Raw genomic sequence first — 13,777 nt, 5'->3', positions numbered from 1 at the left:
GACAGACACCATTAAAATAGATGGTGAAGTTAAAAAGGGTTTAGAATTTGGGGCATGAGAAAGACATGTTTCAGATAATTTGAAAAGTAGCTTTTGTTTTGTTTTTTCCCTTTCACCTTTGTCAGACAATCTTTGGGAAAAGATGTTGTATTCTCAATATCACTTTGAGTTTCACCATTATAATCAAGAAAGGCAGGTGTTTATTATTTGATATTTCTTCTCCCTTCATTTCTAGGGCTCTTATGAGATTTAGTGTTATTTGAAAAGCTAAATGCTTCCCAGAATGGCAGCTGAAATTCTAAATAATCCTCAGTGAGGCTGTGCCATTTAGCAAGATAATTACAAGAATATGGATTATGGTAAGAAAATATCTTGGAGGCAGACCTGCTGGAGGGAAGCTGTGGCTTAGAGATGGTGTGATCACTTTGGCACATACATATGCAACAAAATGTCATTACATCTAGTGTCTACTGGTACTTTGTGAAACAGTGTCTTGGACTCCTGGTTATTTTTATCAAAAGTGTATAGCCAATAGCTCAGAAAGTATTAGTCCACAAAGTATTGAAATGTTCTTTCCATGTTAAACAGTGAACTTCCTTTGGACACCCAAGACAGAATTTCACTAAAGTTCTAAGGAACCCTGGCAAAGCTGGTTGCCAGATTAACAGACCCTCCGTAACTGTTAAATCTCTGAATCCAGCCAGAAGTGATTTAGTCACAATCTGTGCCACAATCTAACCCCTAAAGAGATTTCCTCATAATATACAGCACAAGGCCACAAAACAAACAACAACAAAGACAAGCAATTGTTGTATTTGGTTAATAAAAGCAAGAGAATATTGTGGAATGGGAAAGTTTTATTTTATCATGGAGAAGTCTCTATCACAATTTGTTTTTGTTTCACAACTCACAAAGCCTCAGACAAAAAAATTCATGCAAATGTACATGGACCAAAGATCTAAACATGATAAATCCTAGGATATAAAAATAAATTCAACTTGAGCCAGACACAAACAATCTATGAACATTTTCTCAGAGCTTACATCACCATTTTAGGCACTGACCTTCTTGGGACAGTGACTAAGATAGACTGGGTAGAGCACAATGGACATGGAAAACATGAACTTCTGTTCAGAATTCCCTCAATTCCAATAAACAAAATGAGCAAGGTCCTCAGGCAATCTCAGTGGAAACTCCAATTTTTAATGGAAATCATAATCTACCAAAGTCTCTAGAACAAAAGTCTGAATTTATTCAAAATTTATTGTTTGGACAAAAGAAAAATTGCATGGGGAAATGTAGTTTTCACTTAAAGAATTGTATAAGGTTATGTAGGATTTATGGGGAAGGTAGTATTTAGGTTAGATTTAAATTAGCCATTATTTTGAATTAAAGCAAAGTGAAATGCAGTTTATCGCTGAAAGGCTGTGTGCTCAAGAACAAATCTGTTCACAAGCAGTCCACTGATAGTGGGGGATTGCATTTGAAACAGGTATTGAGTTTTGCAGCATCCTACAGAAGAGTGAGTCATGCCTCACAGGATCCTTCAGGAAGAGGAAGATTTACCAGTCTTCTGTGTAAATGTGTATCATGTCTTCAGGCAAGTGTTTATTTGTTCTTGTTTTTAGATGTAAATTTCATTCAGGATATTTCTTTATCCTTCATTTATGGATCTACCATGAAACTATAGGCTCATTGAGATCAAGTACTTCTCCATTCTAGTCTTTATGGGAAACAGAATAGTGTCTGATAAATGTTTGTTTTATTAAATTTACAAGAAGCCAGCGGAAATCAGAAGAGCAAGTGAAGAGAGAGGGCTTTGCCGTGTGACAGGACGCCAAGATACAATTTAAATTGAAAGAATCAAATTTCTAGTGTTAAAATTTCGGTTTTTGCTAGCTACTGTGTGCAATTTAAAATGATTTTCATCTGCATGTATTTGTTTATTTTTAAATTTCCCCCAAGGAACCTTCAGAAACAAAGGCTTTTTGTAACTTATTTACATTTGTTTGCCCTGCTTTTTAAGATTTGAGCTCCACAAAGACAAGTTGTATCTCATTTGCTTACTATAGTGCCACAGAACATGCTTCATAGATTTACAGTTTTTCATTAATTTTTTGAGTTATAATTGTGAAACAATGTGACAGACACATTTTTTTTTACATTTTGATGAGGTTTGAAACATTTATGAATGCTTGTAACCATCACCTCTCAGAATATTTTCATGCTCTCAAAAATTCCCTTTGCCCTTTTGCAGGTGATGACCCTACCTAAGTCCCCAGGCAACTACTGATCTCTTTCTGCTGAGAATCTTGTAATTAACTCTTCTTATGGAGAAAAAGTGGTGAGAGGCAATGTGAATATATTCACAAGGAATGTGTTCTTCTCAGGAAGTTCCAAATTCCTCTCTTTTCTATGGAAATTTAAGTGGCTCTGAGAATTGCCTTCCAAAGAAAGCACATACTGACATGCCATACATTTTAAAATACATAGATCCTTGGTATTTTATCACTGTCATTTTCAATTTTAAGTATTTAAGGGTCCCTCAGAGAACTCATGACATAGAGATTTTGTTATGGCACAAATTGGCATTATATGTACTCACCCTGAGTGAATTGCCTATCTAGCATTTGGGCCTAAGAGCAACTGAACTCACGACAAGTTTTTTTTCCCCCTTTGTTATTCATCATTGCATATATTATAACTACTGAACATAATAGAAAAAATGCAACTTTCTTTTTTTTTTTTAAAAAAAAGTCTTCTAAAAGATATCTAATTACCAGGCTAATACTGAAAGTAATGAAATAATGAAAAATTCTAAGAAAGAATGGGTCTTAAAAATGAAATAGTATTGTGGAAGAAATGTAAAGGAAATAAGGACAGCTTTAGCAATGGCATAAAAAATTCATTGCATCACTATCAGAAATTAAGAAAAGATAATTTTGGAAACTATTTCCAACAAAAATTATTATTCACAAGATATAAGAAATTTCATGAAAATTGATAAAAAATATGATTCTCAAGAGATGTTACCTAGTAAAGAAACGGATTTATATAAACCTTTCAAACTTTCACAAATTTAGAGATTCACAATTATTTCTTCCCGTACCCTATATAAATTTTTATATGTAGCTATAAGTAACTATTGATCTGATATTATTCCTTTCTTTCTTTACCTTGTATATAGTAGGTATGAATTTGTTAAATATGCTATCCACTTAGGAGAAAAGATGTTATAAACCATTTGATCTGAACATCTAGACAGAAGATCAATAAGGAAATAGAAGACTGAATGATACTGTAAAGAAACTAGCCCTAACAGACATATATCAAACAGTGCACCCACTAGCAATAGAAAACACTTTCTTCTCTAGTACACAAGGATCACTTCCCAGGTTAGACCAGATGTTAGGGCACAAAAGAAGTCTTAATAAATTAAAATATTGAAATCATACAATATAACTTTCCAGAACACAAGAATGAAGCCAGAAGCAAATAATAGTGAACTGGAAAACTCACAAAAATGTGAAAATTAAAACAAAAACAAAAACAAAACATACTATTAAACAACCAATGTATCAAAAAAGAAATCACAAGGGGATTTAGGAAATATCTTGAGGTGAATGAAAATGAAAACACATCCCAAAACTTGTAGTATGCAGAAAATGCAGTGTTGAGAGGGAAATTTATAGTTCTAAATGCTTACATTAAAATAGAAGAAAGACCTCAAATCAGAGACCTATCCTCACAACTGGAGTATCTGTAAAAGAAGAGCAAACTAAAACCAAAATAAGCAGAAGGAAGGAACTAACAAAGAATGGAGCAGACAAAATTGAAACAGAGGATAAAAAACAATAGAGAGAATCAACAAAACCAAAAGTTGGTTGGTTGATCAATAAAATCAACAAAACTTTTGCTAGACTGACAAGGAAGAAAAGAAAGAGGATCCAAGTGAATAAATTCACAAAGGAAAGGGAGGTCATTACTATCAATGCCACAGAAATAAAAATTATATAAAAGGGGGTACTATGAACTATACACCAATGTTTAGATAACCTATATGAATGGACAGATTCCTAGAAACACATAAACTACCTATGCTGATTCAAGAAGAAATAAATCTCAACAGACCAATTAAAAAGACAAGTAAAAAGATTGAATTAACAATATGAAACCTCCCAATAAAGAAAAGCCCAGGACCAGATGGCTTCACAGGGGAATTTTACCAACATTCCAAGAAGAACACCGATACTGCTCAAACTCTTCCAATAATTGAAGAGGAGTGAATACTTCCTAACTCAATCTATGAGACCAACTTCATCCTAATATTAAAGCCAAGCAAATATATCACAAGAAAAGACAATTACTGACTTTTATCTCTTATCCATATAGTTGCAAATACCTTTAACAAAATACTAGCACCTTGAATCCAACAGTATGTTAGAATACTACATCATGATCGAATGGGATTTACCTCAAGAATGCAACATATGAAAATCAATAAATGTAGTAAACTGCATTAATAGAATTTAGGAAAAAACACATTGTCATTTGACACAGAGAAGGCATTGGGCAAAATCCAGCACTGCTTTATGATAAAACACTTAGATAATTTGCAGTAGAAGGAAATTTTCTCGACATGGTAAAGTGTCTATGTGAAAAACCCACAGCTCACATCATAGCCAATGGTGAAAGGTTGAAAACTTTTTCTCCAAGATCAAGAACAAGATAAGGATGCTCACTGTCACCACTGTTATTCAACATTGCATTGGAAGTTCTAGCCAGAGCAATTAGGCAAGAAGCAGAATTAAAAGATATCCAAACTAGAAAGGAAGAAGTAAACCTTTCCCTATCTGAGGATGGCATGACCCTATATACAGAAAAGCCTAGAAAGTCCACAACAAAGCTTCTACAACTGATAAATGAATTCAGCAAAGTGGCAAGGTACAAGAGCAACAGTGTTCCATTACACTAGTAATGAACGTACTGAAGAAGTAATTAAGAAAAAACAATCATTCATCTTAGCAACTAAAAGGATAATACAGCTAGGAATAAATTTAACTGAGGATGTAAAGGATTAATACACAAAAATTCAAAAATTGATATAAGAAATCAAAGAATACCTAAATAAATGGAAGGACATTCCTTATTCACAGATTGGGAGACTAAAAATTATTAAGAGGTCAATTCTACCCAAAGTCATTTACAGATTCAACACAATCCTAACTGAAATTCCAACAGCCTTCTATGGAGAAATTGAAAAGCCAATCATCAAATTTACATGGAAGGACAGGGAGCCCCAAATAGCAATAGCCATTTTTAAAAAGAAGAGTGAATTTGGAAGACTCACACTTCCCAATTTTAAAACTTATTACAAAGAAAGATGGTATTGGCACAAGGACAGACATATGAACCAATGGACTGGAATTGAGGGCTCAGAAATAAACTTCATGTCTAAGACCAACAAATTTTGGAAAATTTAACCCAGTCCACTCAATGGAGAAAGAATAGTCTCTTCAATACATGGTGCTGACAAAACTGAATAACTTTATGCAAAACAATGAAGGTAGACCCCTAGCTTGTACCTTATACAAAAGTTAACTCAAGATGGATGAATGACCTAAATATAAGAGCAAAACTCTAAAACAATAGAAGAAAATATAGGGACGCATCTTCAGGATCTTGCATTAGGCACAAGTGTAAGTTAGACTTACACTAAAAGCATGAGCAACAACAACAAAAAAAATAGAAAAATGGACTTCATCAAAATTAAAAGCTTTTATGCATAAAATGACTTCATCATGAAATTTAAAAAGGCAATGTATAGAATGGGAGAAAATATTTGGAAACCTTATAACCAAGAAGGGTCTAATATCCAAAATATAAAAAGACATTCTACACTCAACAACAAACAAGGCAAATAACACAATTTTTACATGGGAAAAAAAAAAAATGGAACAGCTATTTCTCCAAAGAAGATATACAAATGGCCAATAAGCATATGGAAAGACGTTTCAATGTCATTAGCCATTAGGGAAGTGCAAATCAAAAGCACAATGAGATATCATTTTGCATCCACTTGAATGGTTACTGTTTAAAAAAAATGGAAAATAAGAAATGTTGAAAAGGAAGTGGAGAAATAGGAAACCTCATTCATTTTTCTGGGAATGTAAAATTGTGGAGCCACTGTGGAAAACAATTTGGTAGCTCCTCAGAATGGAAACTCCACTTCTAATTATATATCCAAAGAATTGAACAGATATTTGCACACCAATGTTCATAACATTCATAGCAGCAGTATTCACAGCTGTTAAGGATGAAAGCAACCCTAGTGTCCATCAACAGGGGAATGGTAAAAAAAAAAAAAAAAAGTATATTCTTAGAATGGAATATTATTCAGCTGTTAAAAAGAGTGAATTTCAATACATGTGTCAACATGGATGAAACTACATTGCATGAGATTAGCCAGAAAAAAAATAGGGTAACAATTTATGATTTCACTGATATGAAATATTTAGAATTATCAATTTTATACAGTCAGAAAGTGGAATACAAATTGACAGAGGCCTTGATGAAGGTAGGGATTGGGGAGTTAACACTTAATTTGGGGAGTTAATAATTGACACAGAACTTCTGTTTGGGGTAATGGAGAAGTTTAGGTAATTGATGATGGTGATGATAGCACAACATTGTGGATGTAATTTACACCACTACTGAGCTGGGGGAAAACAATCTAAGAAAGCCATCATATATTATTATTCCTTTAAAAATAATCTAATAGTTTCATGTGATGGTATCTTTTAAATCACTGAATTATATAGTCGTTAATACATTATGTGTTCAAGGAGCTCAGTCTTTAGAATCCCATCCATCCTCATGATTCCTTGTATCAATCAGGGTTCAAAAAGGAGGCATAAACCAAACAGTAATGTGCAGAAATATAGCTTAAAATAAAGAGTTATTTACTATAACAGAAGAGAAATCATAAAGGTTCAATAGGGCTCTAATAAATAGCCTAGTGTTGCCAGATTGTTCAGGCAACTTTGTTTTAAGGTGCTTTACTTTATTGTGCTTTTCAGATATTGCATTTTTACAAATTAAAAGTTTGTGGCAAGCCTTCATCAAGTAAGTCTATCAACACCATTTTTCCAGCATGTGCTCACTTTCTACATGTCACATTTTGGTAATTCTCAAAATATTTCAAACCCTTTCATTATTGTTATATCTGTTATCAGTGATCCTTGATGCTACTATTGTAACTGTTTGGAAGAGCCACAAACTGTGCCTATATAATATGGTGAACTTCAATGATAAATGTTTGTGTCTTCTGACTCCTACTCTGACTTGCCATTCTCCTAGCTCTCTCCCTCTCCTCAGGTCTCCCTATTCCCTGAGACACAACAATATTGAAATTAAGCCAAAAAATAAGCTTACAGTGGCCTCTAAGTGAGTGAAAGAAAGAGTTGCATGTCTCTCACTATAAATCAAAATCTAGGAATGATTAAGCTCAGTTATGAAGGCATGTCAAAGCCAAGATAGGATGAAGGCTGGGCCTCTTGCACCAAACAGTTCACCAAGTTGTGAATGTAAAGGAAAAGTTCTTGAAGGAAATTAAAAGTGCTACTCCAATGAACACACAAATGATAAGAAAACAAAACAGCCTTATTGCTGATATGGAAAAACTTTGAGTTATCTGGGTCGAAGACCAAATCAACCACAATATTCTGTTAAGCCAAAGTCTAATCCAGATGAAGGCCCTAACTCTCTTCATATCTATGATGGCTGAGAGAGAGGAGGAAGCTGCAGAAGAAAAGTCTGAAGATAGCAAAGTTTGGTTCATGAGGTTTAAGGAGAGAAATTCTCTTCATAACATAAAATGGCAACATGAAGCTGTAAATGCTCTTGAAGAAGCTGCAACAAGTTATCCAGAAGATCCAGCTCAGATAACTGAGGAAGGTGACTATGCTACCCAGCAGATTTTCATTATAAATGAAACAGACTTATAATGGGAGAAGATGCCATCTAGGAGTTCCATAGCTAGAGAAGAGAAGTAAATGCCTGACTTCAAAGCTTCAAAGGACAGCTTTACTCTCTTGTTAGGGGCTAATGCAGCTGGTGGCTTTCAGTGGAAGCCAATGCTCATTTATCATCATGAAAATCCTAAAGCCCTTAAGAATTATAGTAAATCTACTCTGCCTGTGCTCCATGAATGGAACCCAATAAAGCCTGGATGACAGCACATCTGTTTACAACAGAGTTTATTGAATTTTTTAAGCCCACTGTTGAGACATACTGGTCAGTAAAAAAGGTTCCTTTCGAAAGACTAATGCTCATTGACAATGCACATGGTCATCAAAGAGCTATGGCAGAGATGTACGAAGAGATGAAAGTTATTTTCATGCCTGCTAGCACAGCATCCATTCTGCAGCCAGAATGGATCAAGGAGCCATTTCAACTTTCAAGTCTTATTATTTAAGAAATACATTTTGTAAGGCTATAGCTACATAGATAGTGATTCCTCTGGCAGATCTGGGCAAAGTCAATTGAGAACCTTCTGGAAAGGATTCACCATTCTAGATGCCATTAAGAACATTCATGATTCATGGGAGGAGGTCAAAACTTCAACATTAACAGGAGCTTGGAAGAAGTTGATTTCAACCCTCATGGATGACTTTGAGGGGTTCAAGACTTCTGTGGATGAAGTAACTGCAGATGTGGTAGAAATAGCAAGAGAACTAGAACTAGAAGTGGAGCCTGAAGATGTGACTGAATTGCTGCAATCTCACGATAAAACTTGACAGATGAGAAGTTGCTTCTTATAGATAAACAAAGAAAGTATATTTTTTTCTTTTTTTGAGATGGAATCTACTTCTGGTGAAGATGCTACAAACATTGTTGAGATGACAACAAAGGATTTAGAATGTCGCATAAACTTCATTGATGAGCAGTAGCCATGTTTGAGTGGGTTGACTCCAATTTTGAAAGATATTCTACTGTGAGTAAAATGCTATCAAATAACATTGCATGCTTTAGAAATCTTTCATGAAAGGAAGAGCGAACTGATATGTAAACTTCATTGTTGTCTTGATTTAAGAAATTGTCTCAGGCACTCCAACCTTCAGCAACCACCACCTTGATCAGTCAGCAACCATAAGACCCTCCACCAGCAAAACATTATGACTTACTGAAGGCTCTGATGATGGTTAGCATATTTTATTAATAAAATTGATATTCATTTTATGGCTGTGGTCTGGAACCAAACCTGCAATATCTCCAAGGTATGTTTGTATTCACAGGAGGAACAAAGTTAGAAGAGGGGACCATACTCAGAGCTGTGATTCAGACTTTATCCAAGTATGGCTGTAACCTGCTGGTTGGCAGAAAAGTGGCTGGATAACACACATCTGGGGTATGTGGTGTTGGTGTTGGGAATCCTCACTGAGGTGGATTCTGAGTCATTACCAGGGCTGTGAGGTACTGCTTGCTCTGAGCTTATGGCCAGGCACAATGTAACTAGATGACCCTCTGGCTCCCCCCGACACACACAACATTGGGTGCCATGAGGAAGGTTCAAAGAGAATGAAAATAGAAACACTGAAACCAGGGAGAGATCCCTTTTCTCCAGCCAGTTTTCTCCATTTTCTCCATCACCCTATATGAACTAAGGTTAACATTTTGCTCTCTGCATGGGAGAAATACTTCCATTATTGCAGAACAGATAGTAAGGCTGGATTTGGAGCTGAGAGATAACAAATTGGTAGATAGTATGTATGTGCTCCTTTAGAGGTATTCAGTATGATCCCTCCTTTACTACCGCAGTGGAATAGCAGAGAGAAAATCCTGACTATAATTTCTGAGTCCCTGGCTCCACCCATGCTGGACATAAACTTGACCACGGGATTGCCAAGTCATTGCAGTAATATTGTTCTTTTGGCTCTAGCTAAATTGAGTTGTCTTTCTGCCATTCATATCTATAATTTGTCCTATAACAATATTTGTTTTATCCAATACTTTGGCATTATATGAATTATCATCTTATTCTCATAATCTTATTCTTAGTCTTATATTTTAAAGTCTTATACTTTGTTTTAAAATTTGCTCAATAATGAATATATATTTGCCCCTTCCTTGACAACTATGTAGGGTAACAATGTCTATAATGCTCTTTTTTAACTCTTCATCTCTTTTTTGCCTCCAGAGAAAGAACAGTGTTTTGTTGACACACAATTGTATCTGATTTTTTGCAGTATCTCAGTTGGGGGTGCCAGAGTGTCATATCAAAGGCAGAACATTATTGTTAAATCTATTCTACTGTTCTATGAGCATCATAAGACTGAAGCTAAAAAAAAAAGTGTAGAAGTTATATCACTTTTCTTATAAACATTTCTGTTTTTAAATAACTCTGACCAATGCTGCTATCTGACTAACCCTGACTCACCTTCTGACTGGTTTATTTTCTACAAGAGGGCGGATTACAGACCCAATAAATAAACAAAGAAAACATGCTGGTTAGTGATCAGTGACCTCAAAAGACACCTTTCAAATACCTAGTCTTTCTTTGGTCACTGGTGGGGAGAATTGTAAAAACAGGAATGTTTTACTTTTTCTACCATTCCACATGGCTGATTTTCTCTATATCTAGAGAACACACAGTCTTTCACTGTATGTGTATGTCTGTGTGGGCTGTAATTATCTCTTTTGGAGTTTTGAAATGAACTATCCCCAATAAATTTCAAAAGCGAGGGGTATGGAAAATAAACATAACCTATTCTGGCACATCTCTGTTGTCCTCTATGTAACAATGGATACTAGGGTCTTATTTGTCTTTATTAATCACTGCCTTTGCTCTGTTCTCAATTTTTCTTGTTACTTTTTGAATTATTGCTTGTCATCTATAAACATATAAATACAATTCAAGAGAAGAGGTTAACTCAATAGACACATTTCTTTTGGTAAGTTTGTTTTTATCTTTTGCTGTTGAGAATAAGCAATGTATTCTAAGACATAGAAATAATTTTTCTTCAAGTATGTTTTAGGTTAAGATTTTCTTTATTCAGTTGTGCTTTCTTCATGGAAAAGAGAACAAAGACTTTTAGAGAAAGTGATAAAATAAAAAAACAATAATTTAAACCAACAATAAAAATATAAACAATTTCACATGATATTCAAGAGCCACAGAAATTATAGAGTGAGTGCTTTCTGTTAAAGCTCTGAAAAGTCTGAAATTTTACCCTTTTCAAAAACTAAAATGTTAGCCTGCCATAGTTTTATGTATTCAAGTAGAAGACTTGATATTCATAGATTACAGATGAAAGACAATATTCATTACTCAGAGCAATAGCAATAACCCCAATATTTGTATCAGAATTTTTGTGCAGGTTTTCTGAGCCCCCATTCCCACAGGGTAACATGAAAAACTCCATGTGATACCTGCACAGTTGTGTTAGAGAAAAGAGGAATGCTCAGCTTAGGGAACCCTAAAAATGGGCAGTAAGCCTGCCTACCTTTTGGTCTGGAGGGATACACTAACCTTTTCTTTTAAGGTTGCTTATTATTCAAACAACCTTGGAAAGTAATTCAGAATAAAAAGCAGGTAGTACTTCACTTATAAGGCACGCAGCTACGTGAGAGGAACATGGAGATTTGTCTCTCGCTACTTTCTACCTTGTCAAAATATTTTCTCAGGAAGTCCTTCTAAGATAGAGTAATTTATTGGATATTTGTAGATGGATAAAAGAAAAATTGAATACACCCCATTTGAAAACTAGTGTGTCATTTGATGCTAATGAGATAGGAAAGGTATATTACAAAAGTATAAAATAAAGCTGGTTTATCAGATGTTGGAATCCTTTTACTCATTAGGTATGTCCCTCCTGTGGCTTCTCTCTAATTTTATTTCTAGGTGCATGTACTGGCAACTCCCTTCAGGGGACTTCCCTTGGAGTACAAGTGCCCTTCAGTTTACACAGCAGCGTTGGGAGAGGCTGGGCATTTATGTTACCTGATGGCTGCTCTTAGCCAATGAGTGCCTGGTGCTTGATCTGAAAAATCAGCTCCTGTGCTTCTAATTGGGACAAACAGAGAAGTAAAGCCTACCCTTCAAAGTTTACCTGAGGCATCAGGCTGAATTTACCTTCTTTGGGACTTTCTGGAAATCATATCCTTCTTGACTTCTTCCCTTAGAGTTTCTGCTCTCCCCCTTTTCCTAGTTTCTCCTGGGAGCACTTTTTCAATAACTCACTTTCACACAAAGTCTTGCTTAGCTTCTGCTTCTGGGAAACCATCCAAAGAAAAGCTAAAAAGATTAATGATAATGATAGCTAACCCCTACTGAGTGCTTATTACTGAGTGTTTTGGTAAGAATTTTATATTTACTAATCTATTTTTATCATTCCATTTTACTTATGAGAAAGCCGAGGTTCAGTGACATTAACTAACTCATCCAAATCCCAAAGCTAGTTAGTGGTAGAGCTCAGTGCTGAAGCAGTCTCCTTCCAAAAACTGTGCTCCTCATTACTACACTATAAGTTGTTACAGAGATGTCTACTTTTTTTCCTACAGAATTTGGAAAATCTGATTCAAATTCTAGGCTTCTGAACCTCCTCATTAAGCTAAAAGAGGAGTTGGGAGTCAACTGTTGAGCCAAGCTTATAGAAAATCTAGATCCACTGGACTCAACCACAGATTTTTATTCAATAAGTATGCCATACTGCTCGGGCATCTGCAGTTTTATTTATGGAATTGAATTATGGAAAGACAAAAGAAGCAAACAGGAAATCAAGGGATACTTAAGATATAGATATTAATTCAACTTAACATAACAATGCATAGAAATATTTATGAATATATTTTAATATTTTGGTGTTTTTCTTTTTTGTTTTATATTCTCATTGCCTTTTATTTTTTAGTTTTTTTTCCTTTTTTTTTTATTTTTGTCATTTCCAGTAAAGAGATAACTAGTTGGGGGTGTGGGACATACATAAAATAATGCTAGGTTATCTAACCTATGATATTTGCAAGCAGTTAATGGGGTTCCTACCTTTCCTCCAATAAGTAGGAGTCTCAGAAATGCACCACTCTAAAGTATCTAAGAGCACAAATGTACAGAAAATGATGAAAGACTCAGTCCACCCTGGGACCCCAAGAACCAATGCATCTAGATGGATATTTTGTTACATTCTGATTCGTGATGCTGATTAACACAGAAGCAGATTTCTTGATGAAGTATCTTCTTAATCATCAACAATTAACAGGGATCACTTAACTAGTCCTTGAATGAGTGAATCCTATACCTTCCCTCCTACTCTGGATATGAGCTTTTACCTTTATTTTACGACTGTACCTGTGTGGATGAGAAAAAGAATAGAAAGCCTGTAGCCCAATCCTGGTGCTACTTTTCCACAGTTAGAAAGTTCAAAATGCTGGGATGAATGCCATATCAAATCAAATTGGCTTAAGAATAATGTCCTTTTTAGCAACAACAATTCCAAATGGTTTTATATATTATAAAGGTGTCTTAAGTTACAGTTTACTAATTTAAAAAAAAAAAGCAAAACAGCAACAAGGACACAAGTGTAGACTTTCTGTTTTCTGAGAAACAATACATTAATCCTGCCACAGAAAAGTGTCACTATTTTGGTTAGTCAATAAAATAGTAAAAGACACACAAATTATATTATTATTTGTACTAGATTATATAATGTAAATTTGAAAATGAAAAATAGTGATAAAATTGTGACTTTTTAAAATCTGAACAGATCATCTCAATTGAAGCATG

At 34.8% G+C, this 13,777-nt stretch overlaps 1 pseudogene; it reads left to right on the top strand.

The window, feature by feature from the left end:
• Positions 1–4,639: 4,639 nt before the first annotated feature.
• Positions 4,640–9,207, top strand: LOC119543771 (annotated as a pseudogene).
• The last annotated feature ends 4,570 nt before the right edge of the window (positions 9,208–13,777 follow it).

The sequence above is a fragment of the Choloepus didactylus genome, chromosome 9 (assembly GCF_015220235.1).
Source record: "Choloepus didactylus isolate mChoDid1 chromosome 9, mChoDid1.pri, whole genome shotgun sequence".
NCBI lineage: Eukaryota > Metazoa > Chordata > Mammalia > Pilosa > Megalonychidae > Choloepus > Choloepus didactylus.
The sequence above is the reverse complement of the archived record's forward strand: the minus strand, read 5'-3'. Positions and strand labels throughout refer to the sequence as shown.